Below are 15,931 nucleotides of genomic sequence, written 5' to 3' on the forward strand. Positions count from 1 at the left end.
GTTGGCTTTGCTTGATCTAGTGTGGGGTAGAGGCACTGCCACGACACAAGCACTGCTGGATTTGTGATGGCCTCATGGAAATACTATACAAACCCATAGGTTTGTCTCTTTTAGTATCCAAGCAATATTTTTGGTAAGAGCAGGAAAGTATTCTGGCACGCAGCCTCAACACAATAATCTGAAGAAGGGTTTGTGTGTCTGAAAACATTTCTCTTATCTTCTCTGCTGACAATAAGTAATAATAATGAAAAAAGAACGTGTTTTCTACAAATGCTGCTTTGCTTATTTTCAGTACGAGGTGTTTGCATGATAGCACAATGAGTAGTTCAGGTGTATGGATTATTTATTTCCATGCTTTTTTGGGTTTACTTTTCAGCTTCATTTTAACTCTGATTTTCCTTAATTTTATCAGTTTGAGAATAATAAAAAGCATCCACATGTTCTGGCCTCATTTCTGAGAAGCAGACCACTATAACCTAGTTCTTGGTAAAATATTTTAGAAGGCCTGCTCTTCTATATCAAGTCCCCTAATCTCTGCTCCAGACTTAAATTTACGGGGGTCTATCTGTAAACGTGAAGAAGACAAACACTTGGAAGGGCAAAACTGCTGTTCATGTCTTCAGTCTTAATTAATATAACCTTGAGATCCTTGTGAAAGACAATGCTTTCCTATGAACTTGAAGTGCTGGAGTTCTCCTATTTCTTGGTTGGCAGATGGGAATAAATCCAGATTTAGGAATATTTACTCAGAATGAGACTGTTTTAGAAAATTCCAGTTATAGCAAGTTTTTACTTTACTTACGACTTCTCTGGGAGAAAAAGCAAATGCTGAAAGAAGCTTACAATTCCTAGGGAGGAACTGATGGAAGTTACAGAATATTTGGGTAGAATATTAACATCTAATTTAATTTCCCCTGTTGCTTCTAGACAAACAGGCAATTCGGGGAAAAAGAATGAGGGAATTGTTTGAAAGGAGTTCTGCAAACACTATAGCCATTTATTTTGTGATGTGTTAAATGTCAATGCATACTGAAGTTCTGGTTGCTGAGAGGACTTGGTGTGACAACATTAATATGGTTAAGGCTTTTAACAGCAATAACAACTGTTGTGTTGAATCACCTTTGTAGTCTTAATGGAATAGTAATTGGAAATACTGTTCTTCTGTTATGGGATAAAACAATCTGTGTATGTTTAAGCTGTCTATTAAATAAGAATTTTTCAGTCAGTGCTTTAACTGAAATTAGCTTTAGTACAATGCTGAGCAAGAACTCTGAAATCTTTATGTATTTATAGTTATGTATGATACCCAGAACACTATTCCAAGTACTGTATGCCGCATATTTGGATTTCACGATCATGCATGTATTATCAAATTAGATGGAAACAAAATACTTTAAAATTACAGTGTTTGTAAAAGAAAAAAACAAGCTTGCAATATTGGCCCAAACCTTTGTGATTAATTTTGTTCACCATGATTTTGGGAAACAATTAGCCCATTAATAATTAGCAATATAAATTTCATTTCAGTCATTTTTGATCACCCAGGTTTTGTGATTTTGGAAGGAAAGATCCTGAGTGAAATTTGAACAGTCCTATGACATGGAATTAATCATTTCAGGCAGGAACCTCCCATGTGAAATGTTGATGAAGTTTTATAAATGGGATGGTTAAGAACTTCCAGGGGCTTTTAAATTTTTAGATGTCCTTTTTCATGGTATTTCCATAAAAAGGGAGATAATAGGTTTTAATTTTGTACTGCAAGTTTAAAAATTGCAGTGAGTTTTAATTTTGTGAGTGAAATAGCTTTTAATGGGTGACATCTGAAGATGAGTGAATTCATGTAGCCTGCTGTATATTCTGTAGTTCTGCAATTAAAGCTCTGATTATCTACTCTTTTAGCCTTGCTAGCCTGTAACAGTATGAACAAGGAGTACGAGATAAATGCTTTCCACTTTTAGATAGCAATTAGTATCATTGAAAAAGGCTTACTGTTTTTAGTAAAGAAAAACACTTAGGGCTGAAGTTCCAAAAAAGTCAATTGACTAAAAGTGATTTTTTGTTAAACAAATATAGAGTATAAATTGAGGGTGAGGATTCCTTTCACAATTCACATTTCACTAATATCAATGAAATTAAGTATAAAGTTTTGATTTTCTTCTTGGTTACAAACACCAAGTGACTCCCTCAAATAAGTGATGCCAAGATTAGAAGTAAGAATAGTCTTATCATTATCATGACCTCAGATGAACTCTTTGATTAGAAATGTATTATATATTGCTTTACATTCACAAATCTATATGCCAGATAACAAAACCTCTACGCCTATACTCAGTGAAGGTGTCTCAGCCCACATCTGATAACCATGTTAGAAGCCAGGTTCTAGGCAGCTCCTGTACCTACCTGATGGGCTTTGGCATATGCACAGGCATTCTACTTCCTTTTTTTGTAAAATACTGCTGACCAAAGAGAATTAGCTGTGCTTGTTACTGATTTCTTTGTGGATATCAGTGTATTCAGAGGATTTTTTTTCTCAAGCTCAAAGACCACTTGGTGTTAAGGGTGAATGCCATGTGGTAAAATCTCTCTCATCTGATCTTCCCTGTGCTAGTTTGTCAACAGTGATTCTGGCAAGAATAATTTTGGGCAGTCAATGATTACATATGCCACAAAGTCATATTTTTCAATTCTTACAAAGGCATTCATTGAAAATTGGAATTGCCAATCTTATCTAAAAGAGCAAAACAGTGTTCTTATGCCGAAGAATGTCCTCAACTACAGCTGGGAGGAGAAAAGCAGAAAAAAAGAGTAGAGACCCATTTCCAAAGTGGCAAGCTACTATCAGTCTAGGGAGAAACTAACAAATTTGTGTTGTTTCAGGAAGAAAGGAAATAAATTATGTGAATTCAAGCAACGGTACAGTAGTTTGTTTCAGATTTCTATTATGAAAGTTCTGTACTATGCTTCTCTAGATGAAATGTTGAAATGAAGTAATTATCAGCTAAACTTATTTACTTTCAAATTTTATTCCGCAGAAATTACCTTGTTAAAGTTTAGTAGAAGAATGACAATATTTACCGATTGATGTAGTCACGAATCTATTCTGGAATGTCAGACTGAATATATTTGCCTCTTAAAATGTGTTTACAGGATTGTCATTAGTGTTTTGTGCCTATATTAAGAATATGATTAAACCGAATACTCTTGTACTGGTTTTGCTGGGATTGAGTTAATTTCCTTCACAGTAGCAAGAATCTTTTATTTTCAATATCTAGCACCATCTTTGGTTTGTATTTAGTAAGAGAATAATGTGATAACACACTAAACTTCACACGCCTTTGCCTGGCACAGAGTTATTTTTTTCTTTCCAGTAGCTAGGTGGTGTTTTGAAGTTGGTATGAAAAGAATGTGTTGCCAAGGAGACCATGGAATTTTTCAGCTTCCCAGCTGCAGGTGCACATAGCAGCTGCGAGGAAGCACAGACAGGACAGCACCTAGACTGACATCCAGGCTGGCTAATGAGATATTCCCTACCATTACCATCATGCTCTCTATATAGCTGGAACTGTCTTTTCCATCTCTCTCTTTTCTTCTGGGATATGCTGTTCGAGAGTGAGGTGTTCTCTTTTCCAGGACAATTGTGTTCAGCACGAACCACTGTCCAGGTCTTCATTCTTCCAGGATCAGCTATACAAGACTAGTGTTCATGATCACTACTTGGGATTGGGCTGGGTATCACCAGGTTATGAGCAATTGCATTGTGCATAATTTGTTCTGTATGTGGGGTTTTTTCCTTTTCTTTTGCTGTCCTGTTAAGATGTTCTTATCTCAAGCCATGAGTTTCACTCCTCCGTTTCGATTCTTTCCCCCATCCTACTTGGGTGGTGGGGGGTGAGCAAGCAGCTGCATGGCCCTAGTTACCCACTGGCATTAAACCACAACAGCTCTATAAACTCACACCATCTAATTACAGTGCTTACTTTTTTTTTCTTTTTAAACATTGTTCTCTTTTAATTGTGTCCCCCTTAACAGTTATTCCTCTTAACAGTTTATCATCTACTCCTGATTTATAAGCAGTGCCAAGGTTATGTTTATCTGTGAAGATATGTAAGATTTAAGAAGTGGTATTTTTTACAAACTGTATTTCCAACCAAAACTTCAACAGTCTGGAATGGATCCCAGACAGTTTGCATCTACATTATTGATTCATCTGGAACCTGAACTATGTATGTATTAAGAATCAAAAAGATAATGATACTCTGTGAAAAGGATACAGCAAGACTTACAGTAGAGAGGAAGTAAAGAAAGGAATTCGGAGGTCAGGAATATAGAAAGAAGATAATGATGGGCTCAGTTAATAGATTCTCAATAAACAGTTTATAGATGAAAACTCTATCAAAACGATGGCATTATATTCTGTGAATGTTGATGACAGTGCTAGGAGAATGGTGGATGCAGAAATAATTTATCTGCCTTGGCTGGAGCTGCAAGGCTGAGTGAGATCAGGAAGCAAAATGTGCGGGTGTGTGTTCACTGCAAACCTCTGTCATTGAAGTTCTCGCTTTCCAGAGCAGAACACAGAAAACACATGGCACTTTTGAACAGATCATAACTCAAACATGTCTGAATAGATTTTCATTTCATTATATGATTGTTCCACTTCCAGATTTCAAAGATTTCTTACTAATTACTGAAAACGGTTACTTTCAGCAGCTTTTATGTCTGTACACTGGAAAATTAATCTGTACGTGGGAAGCATGGCCCAACTTGCAATATTCCATGCAAGTGCCTTGATTCCTGTGTGAGGAGGATGTGTCTGGTTTGTGATAAAGAGAAACTCTTCCTTACTCACAGAAACCTATCTGCAGTTTGCTAAGACAAACTGGTATTACCTCCTTCTCAAGAAGTTCCTTTCCTATCTCTTCTGCTCTCTTTCTGTCCCATCCAAACCATTACAAGAGCAGTTGTTTATAGCAATCATTGCGTTAGAAAGATGATGTTGTCAATAACCAAAGGTTTATTTTCCTCACATCCAACTCTCATGTTTCCACAAAATACAATATCAGATCTTTTATATGAGAAAATTACCAATCCATACTTTAATTCTTCTTCTTCACATGAATCTGCCATTAAAGATATCTCAAGCTTGTTGTCTTCCATTAGAAATTTAAGTATGAGCTGTTAAGCTGTAATAAAGACCACAATACAACCTCTTGAGGCAGAGATTTATACAAGAGACCATGGGTGATATCTGGACAACCACTACCATAACTACCTGATGAACTAGCAGTTCCCTAGGGCTGACGGTCTCCCTATTTTGGGGTGACAGAAGACTGATCACAAGGCTCTTTCTTACCCTAGTTCAGGTAAATCTATGGACTGTAACTTGTCCTTACATCTTAACCTGTACCACATTGCTGGCATTCCCCCTTCAACTAATTACTGATGTTGGTCTTGATGATCTTAAAGATCTTTTCCTACCTAAACGATTCTATGATAAATGAACTTGTAAGTCCCCACAATAACCTTTTCACATATGTAAAGCAGTAGGCTTATCCAAAGAATGAGAGAAATGCAAACAAAACTGTGAGGGTGAACGGAAACTCTTCATCCACAAGGAAACTCTAGGCAACATTAAGATAATACACTGAGAGTAACTTTGTGTCAAACTGAAAGCACCAGGGATATATTATTAGTTTGATACGCTCATGTAAGTTCGAGTTTAGTTAAGCCAGTGAGAATGGCAGCTGTTTCTCTTTTAAAAAAAGTAACAATAGGGATTTAACAGTCACTATTATTATGTCTCCCATCTTTCATCTTTTGACCTCAAGGAGAAGCTGTGTTCCTTGGTATCAGACATGAATCTAGACCAAACATCTGCCATAGGACAGAAACATCAAATTACCTCTATTATTTTGATACCTCATCTAGATTTCTCCCATAAAAGTGCAGTCTTAGTGTAACGTCTTAACTCAAAAGATCATGAAACAGGTAAAACTTGGTACGATATGGCTTCTACCCTAAGCAAGACACATCTGTTAGTTTATTTTCAAGAACCAACTGTAATCCATGAAAATATAGAAATATATTCCCCTAACTATGACAGCCTTCCCGGTACAAGTTCTTATCTTATGTCACTGCAGCCTACAGTAGCTTTATTGCCACTCTTTCATTCTTTAGGTGACTGGTAATATAAGAACAGCAACTGGAAACTAAGAGTCTAATGGCAGCACAAAAGAAAGGCAGTAAGCTAAGTACTTTAAGGCAATGAGCCATCAGTCCTGACTGCATTACATCACAATTCACACAAGCGATGTGATTTAACTCTTTTTCTTTAGTACTTTCCTCAAATTTCCCCGGGCTAGAGTATCACAATTGTGCTGATAAGGTGTAAATAGGACTTTCATTTCCTCCTTTCAGATGATAGAAACAGTCTCACAGGAAACTGCCCGTTGATGTTTCTATACCATGGCCAAATTCAAGAAAATTAACTTATCGTGGCAGTAAAGAAACTAGAAATTCTTTTACGTTTGATTTGATTTTTATTATTGTTGTCTGTACTAATTCAGTTGCCTTATCTTCCACACTTCATAACTAACATGCCCCATATGAACAAATACTAAATTCCTTGTGTCTATACAACTAATTGTTTCAGGATTTTCTAATTCCATCAATATTCTCTCCAATTTTATGGCTTAGTCTATTTATTCTCTCTTGGCAATTTAAAACCATTACCCATTTATTTTTCTGAGATTTTTACCATTCATACCCGATTTTACATGCTTTGCAACCTCATCCTCAACAGCTCCATAAGGAACTTTCGAAGAAACCTATATTTGCAAGAAATTTATGTTATCATTCAAAGCTCTTGGCTGAATTTGCAAAATAGAAGTTATTAAGAAAGAAGGGTTAATTTTAATCAGCTATTTCAATGAATATAGCTGTATGATTTTTTGAAGTGTTTTGGCTTTTCTGGTTTTCTAATGAACCAGACATGATAACGTGTGAATTAAGCAATGTCCGCTGGCATTTAACTAAGCTGCATCTCCCAGAAATTGCACTATGCTGGTACTGTGGAGGTATTTCACAAGCATATACTGGGCAGAACAGGTGGATGCCTATGTCTGCATATGACAGTCATGATGATCCCTGAAACATATAACAAATACCTGTCTGTATCCTGTAGATGGAATTAACTGAAAAGATGAAACAGAACACACAAACAACTTTTGCACGTGGTAATGACAGTTTGATTTGCAGTTCATTTCTTTGCTGCTAGTCTGCCTATGTTTTTTGAATAACAAAAAGTTATAAGAGTTGCAGGTATCAAGACTTACATCAGTTTCGGTTTTACTTGACCAAGTTATGCCTCATGAAGTTTACCACAGCACAATGGATTAAAAACGAAAGAGGACTCAGTCAAACTCCATTCCTCAGAACCAGAAATAATAATGAAAACGTTTGCAAATACAAGATGGCAACGTGGTATGTGACAAACTGCACACATTTCTCAAGAGCAAATACCACACCAGCCTAATTTCTGCCCGCGACAAAGAGGTCTCACAGATAGAAGAGTGACAGTAATGTCATATATGTGTATCCCAGGTGGGTCACAGTCAAGAGAGTGCACTATTGTTTGCTATTCTGATGAAAGTACTGCACAGTCAGGGTAATAACAGCTGGGGAACTGTCCTCAGTGGTTCAGTGGAAAGATACAAACAGTATGGTCCAAGGTTTTGCTACTGTTCTCTTTTCTCCTTAATGAGTGTGATGCAGGAACTAAGAGTGTGTTTCTAAATCTGAGAAAAGACAGCAAAAAGGAAGGACCTTGTGGAGATAAGGTTCAGAAGGCAAATCGACTTAGCATGCCAGGGAAATGTGTGAGAAAAGATAGAACAAAATCCTGGAAGACAAAGCAGGTCAACAGAGATGGCAGTAAATAACCACACAAATACGTCCTGGAGGAAAGACTGGACAGCCAAACGTTTCACAGAGAAGGATCTATAGGTAATAATAAATACAAATAAATCCTAACAATGGTTGCTATTGAAAACCACACATATTTAAATACAAGTAACAGAGTTTACATTTAAAACAATTATTTCCTGTTTGCTGGTGGAAGGTAAGGCTCATCATCCACTGCATCCACTCTTGAAAGCCATACTTTAAAAATATATTAATTGACTGGAAAGAGTCCAAAGGAAAGCATTAAGAATGACCACAGGTCTAGCAAACATATACTATGAAGAAAGACTTGACAGAATCTGGGTGATTTACTGAAGACAGTAGAGACATTAAAATGGTTTACAAATGTAAAATAATGCTGCAAAGAGGAAAAGCATAAACTCTTCCACCACAGACAGGAAAAGAGTTAATGGCTTTAAGTTGCAGTAAAAAAAAAAAAAAAATTAACACAAAAAAGGTTAAGTTAAACATTCAACAGATTGCCCAGGGAGGCTGTGGAATCTTCACCAGCAGAGATTTCTAAGAATAGGATAGGCAACCATCTATCCAGACTAGTTTAAATATAATTGATTCTGCCTTGGGGCAGGAAGATGGACAAGTTGACCTGTCAGTGTCCTTCAAGGCCCAATATTGTGAATTACAAAAGAATGACTTGTTGATGAAAAATAGTACAAATGTTATTGAATTTGGCTTTTAAAAGGCCACAACCCTGTTTCAGTTTCAGGCATACTGTAATATTTTACAATTAGGTTGAAGCTTACCAAATAATGTTTCTGATATAATCTGACTTTGCTGGGCTCTAAAATACAGCAGAACTCTTAGCTATCACTATCAATTATTCTCAAACTCAGCATGTCCTGGTATTAATTTCAGTGAGAACATCTCACTTCTCAGCCAAGACTTAGCAATAACAAAGTTGCAATGGGCCTTTACCAATACTCAGTCACATATTTACTAGCGCGCTATTGTCTCTATAAAGAATAAGAAATGAATGTAGAGTTACCAAAATAAATCAACCAAATACAGCTTGTGAATCAGGATTATGGATTGCTTTATATACACTCCTTAACCCCCTCACTCCTTTAACCGTCAATTGCAATTGCAATTGTCATTTATAATCGTTCTCCTCATTGCTTATATGGTTTTCCTGAACAGGCAATGAATCAGCCATGTTGTTGCAGCAAGCCTGTCAGCACAGTGCAATCTTGTCTCCCTCGTTATTCATTAAATTTTCTGGTTACGGTTGTTAAAAAAAAGCCCCCACTCTTCATATATCACGTACATCAGAGGCGTCAAACTCATTTTCAGCGAGGGCCACATCGACCTGCTGGTTGCCTTCAAAGGGCCAAATGTAATTTTAGGACTGTATAAATGTAGGAATAGTTGCATTTATACAGTCCTAAAATTACATTGGCCCCTTTGAAGGCAACTGTGAGGCTGACGTGGCGCCCGCTGAAAATGAGTCTGACACCCCTGACCTACACACGATAACTATCCTGCCCTTTAACTTATTTTACCATATTCTTCTCCACTTTCATGGCGGAGGAAGAAATTGCATACTTTATTCAGAAGATATATGGAAATGCAATCACTTGCAGTTAATAATGATGCTAATTATGCAAATTGATGACTATGTTTTTCCTTAACAATGAAAAAAACATTTGGCCATTTCTTATCTACAGGACTTTATCTTTTTATGGTTGTTGGTAGGAATGATTTCTGTCACTTATTTTTCTACTAGAACCATATCTCACATCAAAGTACCTAAGTATCTTTGAAAGTCAGGTACTACGTGTCCGAATACAGACATCTGAAGGCAAAAGATCCTGTTTCTCAGATGTAACCTATAAAAGTAAAATTATATTAGTTTAGTTATGTTAGATACTGTATCATGGTCAGATGAAACTGCTGCTAACAAATGTTAGCTGTTCGACTGTTTGACCAAATGCTATTTCTTCATTGCTTATCGTCCTGTGAAAGATGTTACAGTAGAATTGGCTCTTATAATGTATAGCTTGCTAGCTGCAAAACAGAAAAGCAGAACACAGAAATGTAACTGATTTGAACTGAAGGAAAGCATAATGGCCTTTTGATTTAAAAAAAAAATCTCAGAATGTAATGAATGAAAGAAAAATTTTATTTTTAGAGGATAAAATCTGATTTAAGTATGTGTCATTCAGAAGAAACAACTATTGTGTATTCTTAGTTTTTGCCAGCAACCTGCAACAAATAGAATGCATAGTAGTTTGTTTGTGTTATTCGAAATATCCACATGCATGCATGTGGATATGCGTAAAAATATCTCAGTACTATCAAGATTAATTACATTCCTGGAATACAAGTTCATGAAGGGTAACCTGTTTTGCAAGGAGACTGCAGATACTTAGTTTTCTTTGTGTTACAGCAGTCTTTCAACTCTCTATTTTGGATGATATTTTAATAAATTGAACTAGTAAATTTGGCTCATACTGTGGGTGGTGGTTGTGGTTTTTGCATTAATTTGCTGGCTACGACAACACTGAATTCACTAATGTCTCATGATATTCATCACAGGATACAAAGGAAAATAAAGGTAGTAAGCCAAATTTAAATTTACAGCTCCACTTACTAAACAACTTATAATACAACTGAAATTCTGCTTTTTTGTGTATTTTATGTGCACAGCTACAATATGTTTCATCAGACAAATTCAGCTTTATGATTAATGCCATGTAAAGCCCACAGGCTAATACGACACACATACAGTCTCACCACCACTGTGTGTCACAGTGGATTGTCTATAAGCAGAAAAGATATTCAGGGATGAATAATGTCTTCAAACTCCGCTGTGCATTTGTGTTACATAAGGCAGGAGCAAGTGCCTGCCAGTGTAAGGGGTGGGTCTGAAGCCATTTTGGCCCCCAGTAAGTACATCTGTTCCTGGAGATCACAGAATCGCAGAATGTTAGGGATTGGAAGGGACCTCAAAAGATCGTCTAGTCCAATCCCCCTGCCGGAGCAGGAACACCCAGATGAGGTTACACAGGAAGGTGTCCAGGCGGGTTTTGAATGTCTCCAGAGAAGGAGACTCCACAACCCCCCTGGGCAGCCTGTTCCAGGCTCTGTGACCCTCACTGAGAAGAAGTTTCTTCTCATATTTAAGTGGAACCTCCTGTGTTCCAGTTTGCGCCCATTGCCACTTGTCTTATCACTGGTTGTCAGTGACGTCTCAGTGATGCACTGAGATTACTGACAGAAGTAAATGTCAAGATTTGAAATTGGTTACACTGTAGGTTATAAACAATACTATAGTGCTAACATGGAAGTATTAACTTTGTATGTCTTATGTTGGCCGTAAAGGTTTTACTTTTCAGAAATCAATGATAAACACTGTAATGTAGGTCACATTTTTTGGTGTATAATCATAATCATATTTTGTAAGCTATCACACTGTAGCCTACTTCAAATAGTCACAACTTAACTCTTAAAAGGTCAACATCTAAACTTTGCACAATCACGTTGCTTGGGAGTATGATTTTGCCATCCATGACCAAGGAAAGAATGTTACAAACACTGCCACAAAATTTGCTCAAGCCTTTTGCAAAATATGTCACCTTCCAAAATGAATTCTGAATTCCATTTAACAGTCTCCACCTATTACAGGTTGGAGAAAAGGGCAACATTAGATTCATGACACTAAGGGCTCAAAGGCCTAGAAGACAATGTCTTGTCTAAAAAAAAAATCATTGTTATCTCCTGCATTTTTGATAAATAAAAAATGGGTCAGATATGAAGAGCTACATGCTGCAAATTGTAGCAAAAGAGGATCATGCTGCTGCTTTGCTTTCCTCATGGACAAGGCAAAGTGCACTGATCTCAAGACTCTTCTTGCACTGAATAGGTTCTATACAGTCGTTTAAAAAGAAACTCAATGATTAAAGCTTTGAATTCAGTCTGCCAGATGACTGACTAAAGATTTCAGAACTGCGATAGCATTCACAATTTGAAAATCACTAAAGCAAAACAGTGAGGAGATGACTAGGGAGTTGAAGGTGTCATTCTAAACTGAGACTTGATGTCATGCTGATGTGAGCTTACACAGACCCAAAAATCTAGGTGCTATCTTCATTCGTCCTCAATCTGTGAAGTCATTAATTTGAAAATTCTTCTGGAGAACAACCATATACATAATATCGTTAAGGAAAATGCATGCCTTAAAAAGATTCCTCTTGTACGTGTGACAGGTGCAAATTCTCTAGTACTCAAAGTTTGGAAACGGAAAGCAAATTCTTAGAAATTAATTTTAACAACTGAAAGTTATTTAGGGTAAAGTCTGAGGAGGAAGGGAACAAAATTAAGATTACAGCTACAATAAAGCCTTTGCATGCATTGATATCTTGTATTGACACAGTATTACAGAGTACTGACAAAGCTGTGTGTTAAACTACTGTGTACAATACCATCAAGCTAAACAAACTATAGATTCCAGCTTGGCTAGTGGAACACCAACGATTTCTTCCAGTATAGTTACAGGAGTCAGAGACCACCTTTTCACGTCTCTTTTAGATATAGTTATGTTGGCAGGTGTTTGCTGTAAGCATAGCTTTAATTTACTTTACAGACTTTCATGGAAAGTCTTCAGCACAGACTTCGACACGATGTAGAAGTGGAAGATGCATCTTCTATATAGCACAGATCTCTATGTTAGTTATGTAAGTTCACGCTGCAGAAAGAAGTTTTATTTTTCTTATACCTGTTTATGAAATAGCAGCAGCTTGGATAATGACAAATAACTCAGCCGAGCATGCCCTGACACACCCCAGAAGAAGTCCCAAAATTATCACTGTGCTAATATGACCCGAATGGGAAACACAGATGTTTATATCAAGTACTCAAGTATCTCTCATAAATTTGCTATGCAATTAGCAGCCTTTTATGGCAAACCATGCAAGGAATGGTGTTGCTAAAACAAACCAAACAGGAATAAAATTTCCCTTGTGACTTCTGATTAGCAACATAAGCGAACAACCAGATCTAGATTCTGTGCTATGCTGTATTTGCCTTGGCCCGGCAATTGCCCTTGAAATGAACTCTGCTCACAGAAAGCGTGTGCGACAGCAACTGTTCTGCCTACAGCTCTCTGCGATTAGGGATCGCAGTTAGGACAAATGAGAAATGAAGCAATGAGAAAAGGGGGTTAAAACTCTGTTTCAGACCTACTTTTGCACAGACCTACATTAGCATTTTTTCATCCTGTACAGTACATATTACACAGCAATTTTTGAAAACACTATCATTTATAAGTTAACATCTGCTTAGCTGGTAGCACCAGATAAAAGCTGTCATTTGTAATGAACAGGCAAATTTGTTATTGCCACAGTCAATAGCTATTGACTCGGTAGAGCACTTCTGCTTATTACAATCAAATCCTTTTTCTTTTTTTTGTTCAATAGTCAATGACACTGTAGTGGAAGGTACTGCTTACGAACTGATGCAATATATATCAGCAACTGCTAGAAGTTAATGACTAATCGTTACGAAGACGAAAGCATGTGCTAAGAACAGCATTACACATCTATTAATCAATTTTAGTGCACCCAATGTGCCTTGATAGGTTAGTGGAACTGTAATGTACTTCAGATAAATAGTTTCTGCTGTTATTAATCTAAGTTTTAACATAAAACACCTTTTAATCATGCTATTATTACATAAATAATTTGGCTAGGACAAGGTTCTGTCTGATTTTCACAGCACATCTTTTACTTATAGGAAATGTCTGTCCTGCACTGGCTTGTACAATCTTAGATTTAGGATTTAGTGGAATGCAAGGTAACTGTTCTGCTCCCAGCTGAAGCCATGTTATTCTCTAAATACCACAGGTGGGGCAGGATAAATGCAAGGCAACATCCTCAAGATAAACTGGCAAAACAGAAGCATAGCAGAGTGTGTGTGTCCATTGCTCAGCCTGCCTCCTACTTCATAACTGCGGTACAACAGTACTGCACGACTTTGTTCTTTACACTTTATATAACTTGCACTTTCCATGCCTCAGGGTGAAGTTTGTTGACAACTCATGTATTTTTTTCATTCTATAATTATTGCTGTATAATTGTCTTATTTTTTAAACCTTCCTGACCCAAAAATATTTTCTTTCAAACCTTCTCTATGTATTTTATATCTGAGATGCATATTTTTGTAGGACAGTGTGACTATAACAGTAACACTTACTATTTTTATAGAACTCCTAAGCAAACATTCCAAAAACAATACCAAAGTTTGTTGACTCTTTAAAGAAAAGCAACTGCTAATGATGATTTCTTGACTTACAGTTGTCTATAATCACTTTTCCTGTAGAGCAGGAAAAAAGACTCTAATGTTGGAGCACTGATTTATCTGTTTGCTTCTCTTTTCTTAATGCAATCTTCATTTCTCTCTAGACTGATGATGAGACATTACAGAAAGAAAATTTGTAAATGTGGCAAAGATTAAACAATCATGCCATTACCAAATGCATTATACTGTACTCTGTGTGCACCATCTAATTGGATTTAAACAATGTTCGTAAATCACAGTCATTAGCCTTTTCAGAAATGAGACATACACTACTAGATCCACCGCGTGAATCCTAGCCATACTGGTGATACTGGTTCATAAACTGCCCATGCTGGTGAAGGCTGGTGGAACTTAATTGCTGCTATACTGCCCATTATAAAGCAAGGAGATAAATTCAATTAAGTCCCTACATATTTACATCTCTTGACAAAGATGTCCAATGCTGCTCAGCCAGTATTAATTTGTGTTATTGTTTGTTGTAAGCAGAGCAGTTACTGATGAGGGAGTAATGGAGGAGACTATGTCATATCTTTCCAGAAGTCCACAACGTAATGGATTTTGTTAGTCTAGTAAACAAATTTTCCTAAATAATAACGAATTTATCCGTGCAATACTGTACGAAGAAAAAAAAATACTCTTAATTTAGAACCACAGAGAGACAGATTTGAACAAGGTCATCCCATAAACCTATTGAAATTCCATTCCAATGACATGAGTTCAGGCACTATACTTCCCTCTTCGTTCCAGTACATTGTTTTAAAAACTTAGCTTTTAATATTCTAACAAGGTAAAACCAGGAAATACTCATAACATATCGTGTTTACTGTGATGGTAAGACATAATTGTTTTATACAGACAACAATTGATCTGTAAAAGAAAAACATAAGTACTGCAAATAAGCAAACAACACAGCTTAGTTGAGGCAACGATTAGTTTTGAAAAGAGCATATCTTATGAGTTTTTTAATTCATTACTGCAAAATGTTGGCATTAATTACATGCATGTTAATAAGACTTTTACTTAATAATTAAATGATAACTAGATATTCGAGCATTTCAGAAAAGCCCATAACCCTGCTAAAAATGCCAGGTTTCAGAGGCAAGGGATATCTCTTTGTAGTTGCAACACGTATAAAGAGTAAGACATTTCACAGATTATTCTGGAATTTTAGTGAGTAATTTCCAAGTGTACAATAAGTTTAAAAGAGTTTACATTTTATTTCTCTAAAATAGGAAATTTATCTCTTCTGGTACCAAAATAGTAAACCACAACCAAATAAAGAGTGCTTGTGAGAAAAGAAGACTTGTAACTGCTACTTTATGTGATTATTTGACTTCATTGTAAACTCAGTCACATTTATGATTTTCTCTACTGTATTCCGCTTGCCTATAAGCTGACTCTACAGTGCTATTTCATAAGAATCTGTAAAGACTTTATTTGAATGAGGAGGATTTTTAATTTAAAAAATAAACATAAAACATTTCTAATTGAAAATGTATAGGCTGTGCATTTCTTATTATGGTCCCAAACTCTACAGTTTCTGCTGCACTTCATGATTTGGATAATTTCTGAGAATTGCAATCCATTTTGAACATAGAAGTAATGCTTAATTTTGATACTAAATGACATAGAATGGGAAAAACAACAAACAGCTATT

At 36.4% G+C, this 15,931-nt stretch overlaps 1 protein-coding gene across 1 annotated transcript in view; it reads right to left on the reverse strand.

The window, feature by feature from the left end:
- The window catches only part of EPHA6 (EPH receptor A6), a 481,365-nt gene that overhangs the window by 90,845 nt on the left and 374,589 nt on the right, over positions 1-15,931 (reverse strand).

Source organism: Caloenas nicobarica, chromosome 1, assembly GCF_036013445.1.
Source record: "Caloenas nicobarica isolate bCalNic1 chromosome 1, bCalNic1.hap1, whole genome shotgun sequence".
Classification (NCBI taxonomy): domain Eukaryota; kingdom Metazoa; phylum Chordata; class Aves; order Columbiformes; family Columbidae; genus Caloenas; species Caloenas nicobarica.